Source organism: Ipomoea triloba, chromosome 4 (genome assembly GCF_003576645.1).
Source record: "Ipomoea triloba cultivar NCNSP0323 chromosome 4, ASM357664v1".
Classification (NCBI taxonomy): Eukaryota; Viridiplantae; Streptophyta; class Magnoliopsida; order Solanales; family Convolvulaceae; genus Ipomoea; species Ipomoea triloba.
The window spans coordinates 7,546,684-7,563,935 of record NC_044919.1 but is presented as its reverse complement, the minus strand read 5'-3'; the positions used below and the strand labels follow the sequence as shown (position 1 = coordinate 7,563,935).

Genomic DNA, 17,252 nt, shown 5'->3' with positions numbered 1-17,252 from the left:
AAATAAGCGAGAAATTCTAAGTAAAATCCTACTCCACCCCGTGAAATATTTGTATTTAGTTTTCAAATAGTTATATTTAAAATAGGTTTTAGTACTTCAAGTACCACTCACGCCACCCATCAAACTTTATAAGGGGATTTTTCAAATAAGGTAACCACACACCTGAGTAGAAGATTTAATAAAAGGAAATTCACACCATCAAATAGCTTTTGATTGAGTTACACCTTGAATTGAGTACTTATGAATATCGTAGTTATGGACTAGTATTATACTTACCCTTGAGGAATATGTCACCTAATTTCTCAAATGATCTTTCAAACAACATCATAATTATATAGACAATTCAAATCTCATTCTCAAAGCATCAACAAAACTTTATACAGTATATATAAGTGGAGGTAACCATAACATCATCTCAAACTATAATCGAAGCATCATATAATGTGTAAGTCTTGAGGAACTCAAATCACGATGAACGTAGCAATTCTCAATTGATTCAATTACAGGAATTACAGAGTCCCTATACAGGAGCTAACATAAAACTCTCCTAATCTATAGGAGTTAAGTATTGACTAATTAGTAGCCACTAATCTCAAACTATATAATATAAATAATAAAACAAAATATGAAACATAACATTACTAACATGCCCCCTCAAGCACAAGGTTGGTAAGCGACAATATTGAGCTTGGAGCGGAGAGCTTGAAAATGCCGTGCTGGCAACGGTTTAGCGAAAATGTCTGCCAACTGATCCTGAGTGGACACAAAATTAACAACCAAATATCCAGAAGCAACCTTGTCTCGGACAAAGTGATAGTCAACCTCAACACGCTTGGTTCTTGCGTGAAAGACAGGATTGGCAGCCAGGTAAGTTGCGCCTAGATTGTCACACCATAGAGTTGCCGGCTGGCCCGAGTGAAGACGTAGTTCATTAAGCAAAGAAACTAACCATGTAACTTCAGCAGCGACATCTGCTAGGCCCTTATACTCAGCCTCGGTAGACGAACGTGCCACTGTACGTTGCTTTCGTGAGACCCATGATACGAGATTGTCACCAATAAAAACTGCATAACCACTAGTGGACTTCCTGTCCACCGGACACCCGGCCCAATCAGAATCGGAATACGCATGTATGGTGGTGTGTGAGGACAGAGTGAGATGTAAACCCAGATCCAGTGTTCCCTTAACATATCGGCAAACCCGCTTGAGTAGACCCTAGTGTTCAGCAGTCGGAGAGTGCATAAACTGACATAGGCGATTGATTGAATAGGAAAGGTCGGGCCTAGTGATAGTAAGATACTGTAATGCACCTACAATGCGACGATATTGCGTGGGATTGTCAAAGGGCTCCGGAGTCGACGAAACTAATGGAGTTACGGTAGCTGGCGTAGCTGCTTTGCAGTCAGACATTCCAGCCTGAGCTAATATATCTAGCATGTAGCGCTTCTGGGAGAGTAAGAAACCACCTTTGTAAGCCAACGTCTCAATGCCTAAAAAGAAGCCAGGTGTGCCCAGATCTCTGATCTTGAACGTAGAAGACAATCGGCGTAGCAAGGAGTCGATTAAACTAGAGTTGTTCCCCACAATAATTATATCATCAACGTAAACTAGTAAAAAGACCCGTGAGTCCCCTGATGTGTATTGGAACAAGGAAACATCAGTCTTGGAAGGTGAGAAGCCTGTCTCGATTAAGAAGTCATGCAGCCGTTTAAACCAGGCACGGGGAGCTTGTTTAAGCCCATAGAGCAACCGCTGGAGGTGACAGACATGGCCTGGATGTAACGGATCTTCATAACCTGGTGGCTGCTTCATATATATTGTGTCTGGCAGGTGGCCATTGAGGAAGGCATTATGAATATCTAGCTGCCTGAGGGTCCAGGAATGTGATACGGCAAGTGACAACAAGAGTTGAACAGTAGTGGGCTTAACCACCGGACTAAACGTGTCGAAGAAATATTCACCTGCTACCTGATTGAATCCTTTGGCAACCAGGCGAGCTTTGTAACGATCAATAGTCCCATCAGCTTTGCACTTAGTGCGATAGACCCACTTGCACCCAATGATATTCATATGAGGAGTCGCTGGTACTAGCTTCCACGTATTGTTATGCAACAGCGCATTAAATTCCTGATCCATCGCATCCCTCCAGTGAGGGTGGCCAACGGCCAGAGAGTAGCAAGTGGGGTCAGTAGCGGTATGAAGTGCATTAAACTGCTCACCTGTACCCCGTGTCTTCCGGCGTGTTCGCATTGCATGCCCACCATCTTGGAATTGATCGGTCGTGGTACGTGTCTTAGTGGAGGATGTTGGTACCCGTGTATCGGACTGAGTAGCAGACGACGATGCTTGAATAGGTATAGAGACCGTGGCCGATGTATCTGACGCAATAGTGATAGATAGAGGCACTGTCGGCGTCGGAGTAAGAATCGGTCCTGTTGTCCATGGTGTGGCGGTCAGTATCGGTGATGAGCTAGACTGAACAGAATCCTGTATAGCAAAAGGGAAAATATGCTCAGCGAACCATACATGGCGACAGATAAAGATCTTTCCAGTGTTAAGGTCTAGGCAACGGTATCCCCTATAGTCATGTGCCTTATGTAACACCCCAATTTTCACAACTTGGATTTATTACAAAATCCCTAATAATACAATACATTGCGAAAGCGTCTAACCAGCAGAAAACTGGGTGTTACCGCCACGCTTAGGTATCTCTCCTATACCCAAACGCTAAGGCTAAACTTACAACCTCAAATAACCATGTCAACATACAAATATGTACATATGGAAATAATTCTTCCAGGGTGTCTATTCTAGGATAGGGTAGTCCTCAACCTCGACTTCCATCCTATTCAGAGCTCATCGGGCTTCAGGAGCCCATACTAGACAACATCTGTAAACACATCGAAGTGTAGTTAGCGCGACGGCTAAGTAAGGAAATCCATTGTCACTCGAAAGTAAACAAAGGTTTCAAAACAATATAATACTCAGAAAATTGTAGCTTTTCCCATAAGTTGAAAATCTACCTGTAACCATATTATCAATAAAAGAAAGTATAGTAGAGTATACGAGTTAAATGATGTAAAGTTTTTCTCAAATAAGAATAATGGCATAACTGCCACTCAAAATCATTTTCATGCCCTTTTCAGACAAGTTTGCAAAATTTCACATTTCCAGGAATTTCATCATTTGCAACTAGAACCGCAGCTCTAGTGCTCATAATAATCTGAACCGCAGCCCAGAGTAACAATAATTTTCATAGTAAAAAAAAAATTCACTTAGTTTCCCCTGAGTAAGCGCGAGGCTTTCCTTTTTGAACATTTCTCAATTCCCCTTTTCAAACCTTGGGCCGTGGCATTTCCCAGCCTTCCCGTAGGTCTCCTTATCCCAACCTCGGGCCATGGCACTCCAGCCCTCCCGTAGGTCCAACCTTATTCCAACCCCGGGCCGTGGCATTTAAGCCTTCCCGAAGGTCCCCACCTTATTCCAGAAACTAAGGGTTTGAAAACATTTTCCTTCCTTCAGTTTTTCTTTCTTAAATCATTTCTTTTGGACATATTTCACAATTGAGTCCAATACTTAAAATTGGCTACCTCATTAGCCCCTGAAGGATTTTCAAAATACTTTCAGTGCCCGCAGGCTTTTCAAACATCATTTTCTCGTCACTCTCATGTAAAGTACACACTTACAAAAAGTGGTATTTTCCCCAAAAATAAGGTTTTGTCAACCTGTTTACCAAAATAGCATACGTTCTGCAACGTAAGTTTTATAAACATTTTTACTTGCCGAAAGGCTTTTCAAGCATAGCTCAAGCACGAGCAAAGATTGGAAGAAAGCATAACTGGACACAAGCTGGTCACTCATCGGATACTTCATCATATACAATACTAGGATATTCTTGGATATACTTCATATTCAAGTCCCATACTTGAAATCAATCCAGCTAGTTATACACTTGTATATTCTACTAACACTACATATATCCATTTCCAATACTATTATTATAACAGTATGAACCCATAGTCAATCATTTATGAATCAATCGATTCGTAGCACCATTAATATTAACATCCTTAACCTTATTCCTTATCATGAATCTCAGTTCATCTTACAATCCAATCATCGTCGGTGATCCATAATCATGGTTCCACCATTAACTAATAATAGATAGTTGTCCTTGTCATTATCGCCATTGACAACTTCCACCATGATCAACACCATTAGATCGTAACTTGAGGTAAAGTCATTACCTAACCATAATCCAAAGTCGTTCAACAACTATTTCCTCAAAATTCACCATATACAATCTTTATCTCAATATTTCCATATAACAATTTCCTTAATAAACATCGTAATATCATCACCACTCAAAATTCCTTTAAACCATAATATCTTTACCAAAGAGATATTTTAAATCCTCAAGTAAACACCAACAATCCCCAAATCAAAAGAATCACTTCCAAGTTCTTAAAATAATAACCAAAGAGAGAATTCCAACCTCTCCAAATAAATTCTAAAGGAGTAATTCCAATCTTTCAACATAACCACCAAATAGAGAGTATTGCCCATAACAAAGATCTCACAATAATCACCAAAGATAATCCTTCAAATAATTAGTCCCACCTTGATAATATATTAATTACCATTCCGTCTATTCATCCAGTCATTAAACCTTAATAACTATTATCAGTCCTTAATCACTATAATTAGAGCTTAATTACCTCCTGAACTCCACTGTTAATCCATCATTAATTACTAAGTCCTTAATTAAGCTCTAATTAGTATCTATAATCATTACAATCATCAGTAATAACCATCCTAACTTTATCACCATTTCATAACCCATGTATCAACATGTTATAACATCATCATCATTCTCATAACCTCTTAGGTTCATTACAACCCCATCATCTAAACATCAATAATAATAATCAAAGCTTATACAATTTGATCTTACTCTCGCACCACGGGACGCCCGGTGGACGCGCGTCCAATGCCGCGTCCACAGGTTCTGCCTGGTTCACGAACTACTGGACTCCACTGGACGCGCTATGGACGCGCGTCCAGGGTCGCGTCAATCACAATCTGCCAGTTCCGGGCAGTACAAACAGCGCAGTCCGAAAGATTGAGCCGGTAAAAATAATTCCCGAACTCTTTTTCACTTGAAATTTTTATGGTAGAACCCCAATTTATAGTACTTGATGTCCATAAAAAGTTTTGGTCATTTTGGTTCGCGAATAAACACAGAAAATTCCATTTTTGCCCTTGGCAGTGTGCTGTCCAGAATTTTTTTCTCTGTGGACCAGTTTTGGAAAAAAATTCGAAAACCATACTTATACTACTCCGATCATTATGAAATTTTATATGCAGGTTCTACACTTATTGAACTACATATCTGGAGAAAATAGAATCAAAATACCTTACCAAATTTTCCCAATAAATCTCGGAAGTTACTGCCAGAAATCTATCTTGATTTTTTCAATATTTCCACATGTATAAGCCTATACGGACATAAATATAATATGTACATGCATATACAAGCTATGAACATGTATACAAACATATTCATAAAACTCCTAATCTCATCATTCACTAGCAATTGTCCATTTTCAAGTGACTAAACCAACTTAAGGGATTCCTTACCTCCCAAGTGGCTTTTAAAACCGTAGAAAGTGTTGTGATCCTCCCCTCCAAATTTCCACCGAAGATCCTAAATAATTCTCACCATAACAACAATATTTCCAAGAATTCTTAGCTTACAATAAGTTCTGGAAAGAATTCTAATCCTTTAAACCGAATATTTACAAAGCTTACCTACTGTTGAAGAGCTTGGTGAAGGATTTTAGCTATGGAGTAATGGAGTCTTGAACAAGAATGAAGATGAAGATGGGATTTATTTTTCTCTCTCCTTTCCCTTAATATTTTCGGCCAAGATGAAGGAAATGCAAGACTTGGAGGCTAAGCTAGATTAATTTCTATCCAAATCATCTCTTAAAAATAATATTTTAATCATATGGTAAAAATTGTGACACTTGTCACTATTCCCATGGTAAGTTCTTAAAGGATAAGATTTGCTAGACAGTTAGGGATTAAATCAGATGAATGCTCGGTGGAAAATCACTTAATTCGGGAAAATCTTAATACCAAAATTATTCTAAAAATAATCCCGTCATTAACCACCAAAATTGGAAAATTCCCGGCATATCGCGAAATTCAGCGGTTCGCAGGTTCGTAATAAATTTCCACCCTTATAGTCCATCTAATCCCAACTTAACTAAGTAAGAAGTTCATACTTAGTCATATTATGTATAACAGTCCATTTCCTAGGGAAATCTGAGTTGAAAATTCGTCCTTAAAAATTTTACGGTTCATGACCGGCACGTATAATCGCAGCTTATTTCCTAGACTCATTGGAATAGGCGAGGGGTTACACCTTAAGCCAAAACCAAAAGCGTGATATAAGCCAAAACCTCTTCTAAAATTAACATCTTGAATCGCTCAGTGGTATTTTGCTACATGTTTCTCATGTGCCTTTGCTAAGTGCCTTAGTAAACCAAATCTTGTTCACGATTATCGACCTTGTGGTCTTCATAAATCGATCAACTATAATCCAACTTTGTTTCCTCTTGTTTTAGTTTATGCCAAGCCTTTTATGAAGATCCATTGATACACAACCATTTTGAGAGAAAATGGGAACGGGGTTTTAAAAACGGAGAGAATTTTCTACAAGAGGCTATTTGATTCTACAAAGGAAACGAGGAATTCCACCTCAAGAGGCAATAAGAAACTCGACATCGGACTAAGAGATAACGCCCAACGGAATAGGGAACTTCTCCTCCGCCCTTGCAAACACAATCTCAGTCTTAAAATCACAAGTTCCAAACACTTTCCTCAAGGCTTGAACATTCAATGCACACAGGAGCATTGAGTTCACCAAATCCCTCTTTACTCTTACTCAAACAGTCAAGCAAATCAATCCACGTTGCAACTTTATTACATTTAGATCATTAAAAACCTACTTATAATCAAACTCCAAACCTTAAGTGGCTCAACCATTCACCAATTAAGCATCACTTACCTCTTCAAAGGGATGCACACCCTCAGGGTGCAACAGACACAACTTACCAAATACTCAATATCTTTAAAGCAACGCATTACTGAAGCTTACACTTCCACAATTACATTATGGAACACATTCTCAGCAAAGACTTACTTACAATCGCGACTACTACACAAGGCACAAATAGATACTATAGAAGCTCATAAGGAAACTCACATCTCACCGTGAATTCTTAAAGAGTCTCAAATTCCTAAGACTTCAAACTTAGAATTATCAAAACTCAATAAACTCATATTTCCAAAGCTTCATTACTTAAGCTCATATGTCCTAAGGTCGCTCTTAAAGTCCAACACTTAAGATAGGACTCTAACCTAAGGCTCAACCTAGGTTCTTAAAGTCCAATTCTTAACATTCTAGGAATATAACCTAAGCTCTGATACCAACTGTAACACCCCCAAATTCTAATACATGATTAATCATAAATAAACAATCTTTCTTACTAACCATTCTGAAAACAAATGCGGAAGCGAAATCAAACTCTAAACCAATGGGGTGTTATGCCACGCTTGGACCACCACTAAGCCCAAACGCACAGGCTACAAAGCTTTCTAACTGTAATCCATATTACAACAATTCACTAATCGAATTACAAATCAACTATAATACAACATTTTGAATTCTAAACTAAACCATTTAAACCAAGCTACAACTCCAAGGGAAACTAGCTCTACACCGCACTCTTAGAACGGGTCACTTCTATCAAGTCCTGAAAACAACAAGGTTTGGAAAACACAAACAAATAGAATTAGCATAAAATGCTAAGTAAGCTCTACTCCGCCCTGTAAAATAAATATATTTATGGCTTGAAAAATAGGTATACTTTATAAATAGATTTGGTACTTAAGTTTGCCATACTCCATAAACCATTTAGCCAAAAGCTTAAAAAGAGTGTTTCCAAAAGGATTTTCCATCATAGGTAGTGGTTCTCAAAAGATTTAACTCACACCAAGGATAAGCAAGATATAAATTTTCTCAAGTATAATATTAAATATACTTAAAGCAATATAGTAATTTTATAGCCATCGCTAGTCACTCACAAGGTATCATAAGTAAGGAGAATTCATAAAATAGCCTTTCTCAACATCTCTATATATCATTTCAAAGCATAGCTTTCCAAATACTCATTATAGATAAATAGTATAATTCAAGTATGGAAGAATGTATATAGCACATTACTTATAAATATTTACAATACATAGTATATGTATATGGAGGAATTCAAATCATATAGTTTACTCAACCAATAATCATTTCAAGATATAAGTTTTCTCAAGTCATTCTCAAATATCAAAATAATATAATATTGCTCAAGTGGAGGTATCCAACAATTCTTAGTTTATAGTTAAATCAACGAGTAAAACATAAGTATGGAGGTACTCAAATCACCAATAGGAGGATAGGAACGGAGCTTACCTCCACTACCGAACCTTCACACCTATACAAAGTAAATGGAAACAGGAACTAGAAACCTAAGTGCGCACACCCCGGGGATTCCAAGCCCCAAAGGTAGTTACTAGCCCTAGTAACCCGGGATTTTTGCTACCAGGTTACCCACCCAATCAATAACCAATAGGACCGCAGCCCTAGGTTCTCATATCAATAGCAAATAGGACCGCAACCCTAAGTGCTCACAATAATCTGGACCGCAGCCCAAGATTCTCGTAATCTCCAATAATAAAAATATAGATAACCTCCATATAAATTATAAACAAAGTATATTCTCCAAAAATAGGTACTTTGTATATAATTCCTCCATAATAGTAATATCCTTTCAAAATAGGTTTTCATGGATATTTTCCATTACCCGCAAGCTATTCAAGTACACTCTCAAAACAAGATAGAGCATATATATATAATATATACATTTCCAAAATAGGGTTTACATCAAACATATGATTTATAATATAGTTTATATCTCTCGCAATAAATATAGTTTATACCTTCCAAAAGCCATATAGTTTCATACTCAAATAATTTACCATAATGTCGTCACTATATAACCATACACATATTCATACTTTGTAAATCATAAAGTGACACCGAAATATACTCATTTGCTATTTATCACACTTTTAAACCCAAACACATTTTCAAAATAGTTTAAGGACACAAATTAGATAAATAGCACATTTGATAGGGAAAGGTAGTTTTGACAGACATAGAAACTTACCTCAAAGCTAAGCTCCAATAGTAATCATCCAATCTAAGGCTCAACTTTTAAGTTGGCCATTTCAACGGAAACCTGTGAATTAATCCAAATCTTTATTTAGTTACGTATGCTATCATTAACATCCTCACTAATTTATCATCATAAATATTTCAATATTATCTATTTTCCCACAACAAACCCTTCATCACCATCATTCTATTAATCCATAAACCATCATTCTTATTCCAATGTCATCTCCTTTCCAATAATGATCCATTACCATATCCATAACCATCTTCATCCCTTAATCACCATCACATTTATTAATGGCATAATAACATCATCATCAACACCATTTCTTCATTAAACCATAAACACATCCATAACAATCTTTAATCCCATCATCTAGTCATTATATAATTATTGTATCATCACCACCATCATCATTAATAATAAATTCCATAAATGACCTTTAATCACTATTAAGCTTTATCATTAGTCCATAACTATTATCAAGTAGCCACTATTCAATTAATCAGCCTCATTAGCTAGTAATCACCTTTTAATCTTTTACAATTCATAATCAAGTTCCATTAATTCATAATCCATTCATCATCAGTTCATGACCCATGTATAATATCATTCATCACAATCCGTAATCAATACTTAGGCACCCATAATCCAACAATTAACCTTAATCACTCTTAAGCATTAATTATAATCATTAACCATTAACTACCGTCATTAGGCCATTATTTATCACTAAGCATAATCATGAACATTATTCACTAATTAAACCATAATTAGTAATAGTCAATTACCTAATAATCTAGCTTAATCCATCTTTTATCTGTTTCGTGCCCTCATCATCAACAACAACCCAACATCAACAACTCTAAGCATCTTTTCTAATCAAATCATCAACAATTAACCACCATCATTAATTAACTAAACTCCATTACTATCAACTAATTAAAGCTTAAACACTTCATCATAACCAATCCATTTCTCCACTTCACTTCATGTTCATTATCATACCATCACCATACAATTAATCACCATTAATCACATTAATCATAATTAATGAGTATATACATAACTACTCCTTAGTCATCATTAACAATAATTAGCATCCTTAATCACCATTAATCATTATCATCACCAATAATCAACTCATCATTACTTAGTTATCCACTAATAATGATAATCATTTATTTTAATCATTTGTTATCACCCATAATCTCAATAATTCAATAATAATTCAATATATAGCATCAACAAGCTTTAATCACCATTAATGTTAATAAAACTACTAATTACTTTACTAATCCACCTTAATCCCTCACAGATCTGTCATCTTCCTCGATTTTCTGCCTAGAGTTGCGCTGGGACAACGTACGGCCGCCAACCTGCTGCCACACCTCCGGTCCCCACGCCACCCACAACCGCCGCCGTCCAAACTGCCACGCCGGAGGAGGGAACACGCCGCCGCTAACCGTCGGAGCCACTGCCACCGCGCTGCTCTGATTTGCTGGCGCTGCTGACCGAGCTTCACCGTCGACGACGAGCGAGAGCTGCCGCCGCCGCTGCCTCGCTTCCCTACTGCGCCGCCGGAGCTTCGCCGCTGCTACCCACCGCCCAAGCCGTCGCCAGCTGCTGTCGTTTCGATCTGCTGCTGTTGACGTTGAGTCGTTCGCCAAGAGAGAGACGAGAGAGGGGAAAATCGGGCAGAGAGAGAGAGACACGATTGGGATTTGGGGCTGCTGATTTTGGCTTATTGGATGAACAGCTATGTTGAAATCAATGTACATAGTTATATATATATATATATATGCATAGGGTTTATATTGAATTGGGTTTAAAGATTTGGGCTAGAATAAATGGACTAGGAATACTTGGGCTCAAGAAGAAATAAAATTCTTTATGGTTTAGGAAATTAAAACCCATTTGGGCTAAAGTTTAGTTTGGGTTCAAACTTAGGCTCAAAACAATAATATAAGGGTCACAGGTTTATCTCAGATAGACTTTTGGGTCAAAATTTTGATAAATAAATTTATCCCCTAAATAGGGCTTTTAAAACCATAAATAAATATATAAATATTTTGTATCAAATCATTTCAGGTAAGGGGTTTAAAATATATTATTCATAAGCTCATTCGGCAAATATAATTAGATTTATAACATTTTACTAAAATATTTAATAATAAGAAAATAAGTTCTTTTTGAAAATATTTATATTTAAAATAATAATGTTTGGAAAATATGGGGTGTTACAATTTGACATTTGGAAATTGTGCGGAGTGGAATGAATAACCGTGCGACCAACACTAGAAAGATCCAAACCTGCACCATTGCCCACTTTCAGCACATCATTGCCAGTGTAATGATCGGTGTGGTCCATCATCTGCGCATCGGGCGTGGCATGGGTCGATGCACCGGTATCTGGATACCACACCTCTGCTCCCGGTGACGTCGCTCATTCACCCGGGAAAGCCGCATGGGCATGCGACGCTGGGTGGTCATCATTCCGCTTAAAACAAGTCACAGCACTGTGACCATTTGCTCTGCAAACCTGACAGCGAGGAACTCCATTGCGACCGCGACCATCTTCGCGACCACGCCCGTTCCGACCTCCGCGTCCAGAAGAGAAATGGCGACCGCCATTACCAGCCCGTCCGCGACCTGCATAAAACGCTGACTGAGACCCTTGCGTCGGCGGCGGCTCTGCCACAGCGAAGTCGTCTGACTGAATAAATTCATGCGCCTGCAAGTGATCGGCGAGTTGGGCCAGAGATATCAGCGTGCCGGGAGTGGTCAGCGAGCTCGCCATCGCTCGAAATTCCGACCTCAACCCTCGAAGGACATAGAGAATCTGCTCGTCAGCCGAGAGGGGACATCCGACAAGGGAGAGTGCCTTCACGAGCACCTGCGCCTGGCCGAGGTATTCTGCTGGTGTGAGATTGGCCTGCCGTAGGGTCTGGAACTGCCTTAGAAGACTCAAACACCGCGAACGAGAGGTTGATGCAAAGGCGGCTGAAATGGATTCCCAAACAGCTCGCGAAGTTTCCTTGCCGACGGCGAGATACATAACCTCGGTAGTGAGAGAGGACACAATCAGCGACAGGATAATCTGGTCTTGCTGAATCCATGGTAGGTAGGCCGGGTTCTGAATGTAAGCCGGCGGCGTTGCGGGAGTTGGCGGGTCGACGGCAATGGTCGGCGGAGGACACGGCAACGAACCATCTACGTAACCGACGAGTCCTTGGCTTCGAAGGAAGGGCATGATTTGAGTACGCCAATATAGGTAGTTGCGAGAGGTTAATTTAATTAAGAGGAAGTGATGGACAGCCGGCAGGGTGGCTGCCGGCGGCGTGGGTACGGCGACAGATGGAGTGATCGCTCCATCGGCCGGATTGCTCATGTTGAGGTGCGAAAAAGAAGGGGGGAAAAACGGGAGGTTTCTAACCTAACTCTGATACCAGGTGAACGTAGCAATTCTCAATTGATTCAGTTACAGGAATTACAGAGTCTCTATACAGAAGCTAACATAAAACTCTCCTAATCTATAGGAGTTAAGTATTGACTAATCAGTAGCCACTAATCTCAAACTATATAATATAAATAATAAAACAGAATATGAAACATAACATTACTAACAATCACAAATTGTAATGCCAATGGAATTAGAACTAGAATCTTAAGTGCGCACACCCCAAGGATTCCAAGCCCCAAGGTAGTTACTATCCCTAGCAACCCAAGATTGTTCTACCAAGTCACTCACAAATAAGTAAAACTCACATCTAAAGCCTAATTTTTTTTGTCAATATTTCATACATATAAAGCAAGTCTCTGACTATTGTGAGAAGTTAGTAACCTTGAGTCCAACATACAACATAAAGCATTGTGTGATAGTGGGCAGTAAATTTGAGGTAAGACCATTCAAGCATATAAACATGTTTCGAGCTTGTTTCTATGCTCTCAAAATTCAAATCATCATACTGGCATCAGGCAATAAACAAACATATATTAGAATGTATGAATCATATATCTAAACTGTTAATCCAAACTTTACTCTAGATTACCAAATGGAGTGTGTGGCTTTTTGGAATGATGCCCATCCAAACTGTTGAAATGCGATGTCCATAACCGTTGATTGGCAGACTACTCATGCTTCATATTTCATCAAAGTATCCGTTTCTTATTATATTATGATTTATAACATATAAGAATCGACAAATAAATTATAGTATGAGTCTTCCTTGCATGCAACAAATATCACAAAAATGCAGTGTTCTAAAATAAGTGTATAAATGCAATATGTAGATAATTTGCATTGCATTATATATCATTAATTAAATTACTTGTCGATTAGTTATTGCAAGATATTGAGATACACTTATATTTTGATATAAAGTAAGTATAACTATATTAGAAAAAAAATTTACCTGGGAGTAATAGGATAATCAGTTGAGTGATTGTTGGTTGACCGTAGAGCGTTGATATTCTCTGGACAAATAACTGTTGAAAAAAATAGCATAAAATGGCATTTTAGTGGTTATATTGTGGTACAAATATATGTGGGTCTGGTCAAAGTGGATTCGGATTCTTCGTAGTTAGACGAAAAGATTAATATACTGTACGCTCAAAACGGATAATGGGTGAATGAGAAACTGGTTCTCAAACTTGACCCATTTCAGTTAGAAAAATGGAGAGAAAAAACTTTCAATTAAGTAGCTTTTGTCCCACATTGGTTTGGGATGTGGGTTTGCACAACTACTTATACAAGAGTCTTTTTCAAGCTTATTGAATTGTATAGCATAAGGCTCTCTCTCGCGCGCAGGGAGGTGCAAATCAAATCGCAAAATGAACTTGAAAAGGCTTGACTCGTGTGCGCCGACACATGCAGACACGAATGTCGTTCATAAAATTGGCTGGCCTTGCGGGTTGAGGAATGCGAAAGGCTTGTTTTTTTTACCCATTGGACGGGAGGATTTGTATTACCATATTTTAATGTACAACTGTACTACGATTTACGAATAAGAATTCTATTACCATATTTTACAATATTACGCAAACCTTAATAGTATAGGAGTGTTTTAGGCGGAAAGTTAAAGTTGAGGATATTGTTTTTATTAATATTATAGATATAGATTGCATTGCAAGGAAAATATATGTATTATATTATTACGATTAGTAATTTTAATCTAGATTTGTATTACGAATAGGAACGTAGGGAAGAATATATTTTATTACGAATTGTATTACCATATTTTAATGTACAATTGTATTACGAATAGGAATTCTATTGCCATATTTTACAATATTACGCAAACCTTAATAGTATATGAGTGTTTTGGGCGGAAAGTTAAAGTTGAGGATATTGTTTTTATTAATAGTATAGATTACACAAACCTTAATAGTATAGGAGTGTTTTAGGCGGGAATTAAAGTTGAGGATATTGTTTTTATTAATAGTATAGATTACAAAACATGTGTTAAAATACACATCATTCAACGTATTAAAATGCACTAGAGGACGGATTAAAACGCACCATTGCACAACACACTTATTAGAAACACGTGTTAAAATACACACCATTCAACGTATTAAAATGCACCAAACGACGTATTAAAATACACCATTCCACAACACAGTTACACATCATTCTATGTATGAAAATGCACCAGCGGATAGATTAAAACACACAATTCCACAACACAGTTAATGCACCAACATACGTAATAAAACGCACCACAACATATATATAAGCGCACCATACTATGTACTAAAATGCACCATTCCAATTCACGTAATATAAATACTAAAATTATCACAATAACCCCACTTAAACATACGCGAATTTCGGTAGGATTAATGAAATTGGACGGCGCATATTAAGCCGCATGACCGCACCAGAACATGACCGCACCAGAGCTCGCCGCCGCATTTCAATAAAAATCTCTCTATATATATATATGAGGAAGGGTTCAGGTGCGGGATTGCTCACAGATAAAAAAAATGGGGTTAAGTATGAGCCATTGATCAAATTTAGATCAATAGCTCAAATCAATGAAAATTTAAAAACAGAAAAAGGCATGTTCTCCATTAATACTCTCATTGATAGGGTTTCACATGCAGCGGAACATCCTCCCTAGATCGCTAAGCTAAGCTCACTTTGCTCTGCAATTCGCTCAGCTCATTTCACTACTTTTCAACATATATTATTTATTTGAATTTTTGTTCCCTCACATTTTAATTATGTGCCGCCTTAATATGGAAAATGTTGAAGAGCCGGTGAAGAATTCAACGAAACACCACTTCGTCGCCGCCTCCTCCTGCAGGCTTCCGCCGCAGAGAGGTGTGATCAAAGCCAAGATATTTGCCTAGTTGTTCAATAAAGTCATGCATCGGCGGCAGCAGGTTGCCGGAACAAAGCAAAGCACACCTTAAGCATCAAAATGACGCATCTTAAGTACACAAACTATGCACCTTAAGCACACAAACAAAGCATCTTAAGAACACAAATCACACACCTAAAATTTTTAAATGGAAAAAAGTACATCAATCACGCACTTTAAGCACACAAACCACGCACCTAAAGGTTTAAAATGGCGTACCTTAAGTACACAAATCACGCACCTTAACATACAAATCGCGCACCTTAATAAGGAAAACCACGCACTTTAAGAAGGAAATTCACGCACCTTAAGTTTCAACAATTGACTCACCCTCACCTTAAGCACAAAAATCCAAGCACCTTAAGAAAAAAATTCACGCACCTTAAATTTGATCTAAATGCAAAAGGACCAAATTGCCACCGCGCATTTTTTTAATCATTTTTAATCTGAACGTTGATTTAGACAAGATCAATGGCTCAAATTTAACCGCACAACTGCACCTGAGACCATCAACTGCACGGGAACACATTTCTATATATATATATATATATATATATATATATATATATATATATATATAATATTAGTATTTTTAAAAATATATAATTTTTGAACATAAAAAAATAATATTATTTGTAGACACTACTTCTTTTTTTGAATTTTGAATTAATATTAATTTTTGTTAGATTTTAAAGTTGGATTGTAAATTCGCAATGTTAGTATTTGTAGACTTTATTTATTTTTTTGTAACATTGACATATGTATATATAAAAAATAAATAAATAAATAAAATTGATGGTGTAAATTGATCTGGGGTATTAGGATCAAAACTACCATAGTGTATAATGTATATATGATGATATGTTAACTGGTGAAGATAGGAAAACGGTAGAAAAGTGGGAAATTGCTTAGTGAAGCCGATTCTGTGTGTTGCATTGTGAATAAACCACCTTTTTTTCATTACAATGAAGGGTTAGGGTCTTTATATAGTTACAGGCCCTGACCCTTCAAGAATATAATATAATATTTTTTAAAGGACACTTGACCTTTCACATTATCTAAGGATCACTTGACCTTTCGGGATATAATAATACATCAAATATACACTTCGGATTCTTACGTGTTGTCCTTGGGGTATTTACCCATCACGAAAAAACCCCGCTTCTTAGCGCTGAGATCCCTATGGTCGCCAGAATCCCGCTTTTCAATGGATGCCGCTTCTTTGCGTTGAGACCCCTGTGGTCGCCCGAAAAAAAAAAAATATTGCGTGATAGGGCAGTTACTTTGGGTGCCCACACAACCCCAAAGTAATGCATTAAGTCATTAGGTGCCCATTGGAATAAGGGCCCATTTTAGAGAAGTGGAGTTAGGAACTAACCTAAGATGTGCATATTAGGATAGGTATGCATTACATGCATATTTGCATTATTATCTTACATTTTGCAGGAAGATATCTGCTCCATACAACCATTGGTGGAAATGAATTTTTGAAAAGCTCACTGGACTTGAAGAATCACTAAAGGTTCAACCAAGTAAAGCAAATGAGGTTGCATAAACAACCAAGACAACCCGTTATGGTCTTAAAAGA

At 37.6% G+C, this 17,252-nt stretch overlaps 1 long non-coding RNA gene across 1 annotated transcript; it reads right to left on the bottom strand.

Moving 5' to 3' along the window:
* Positions 1-7,566: 7,566 nt before the first annotated feature.
* Positions 7,567-9,339, bottom strand: LOC116017848. The gene is made up of 2 exons (XR_004097980.1): positions 9,288-9,339; positions 7,567-7,823 (listed from the first exon to the last, which is right to left on the bottom strand). It is a non-coding gene; the product is annotated as an uncharacterized LOC116017848 (long non-coding RNA).
* Between the last annotated feature and the right edge of the window lie 7,913 nt (positions 9,340-17,252).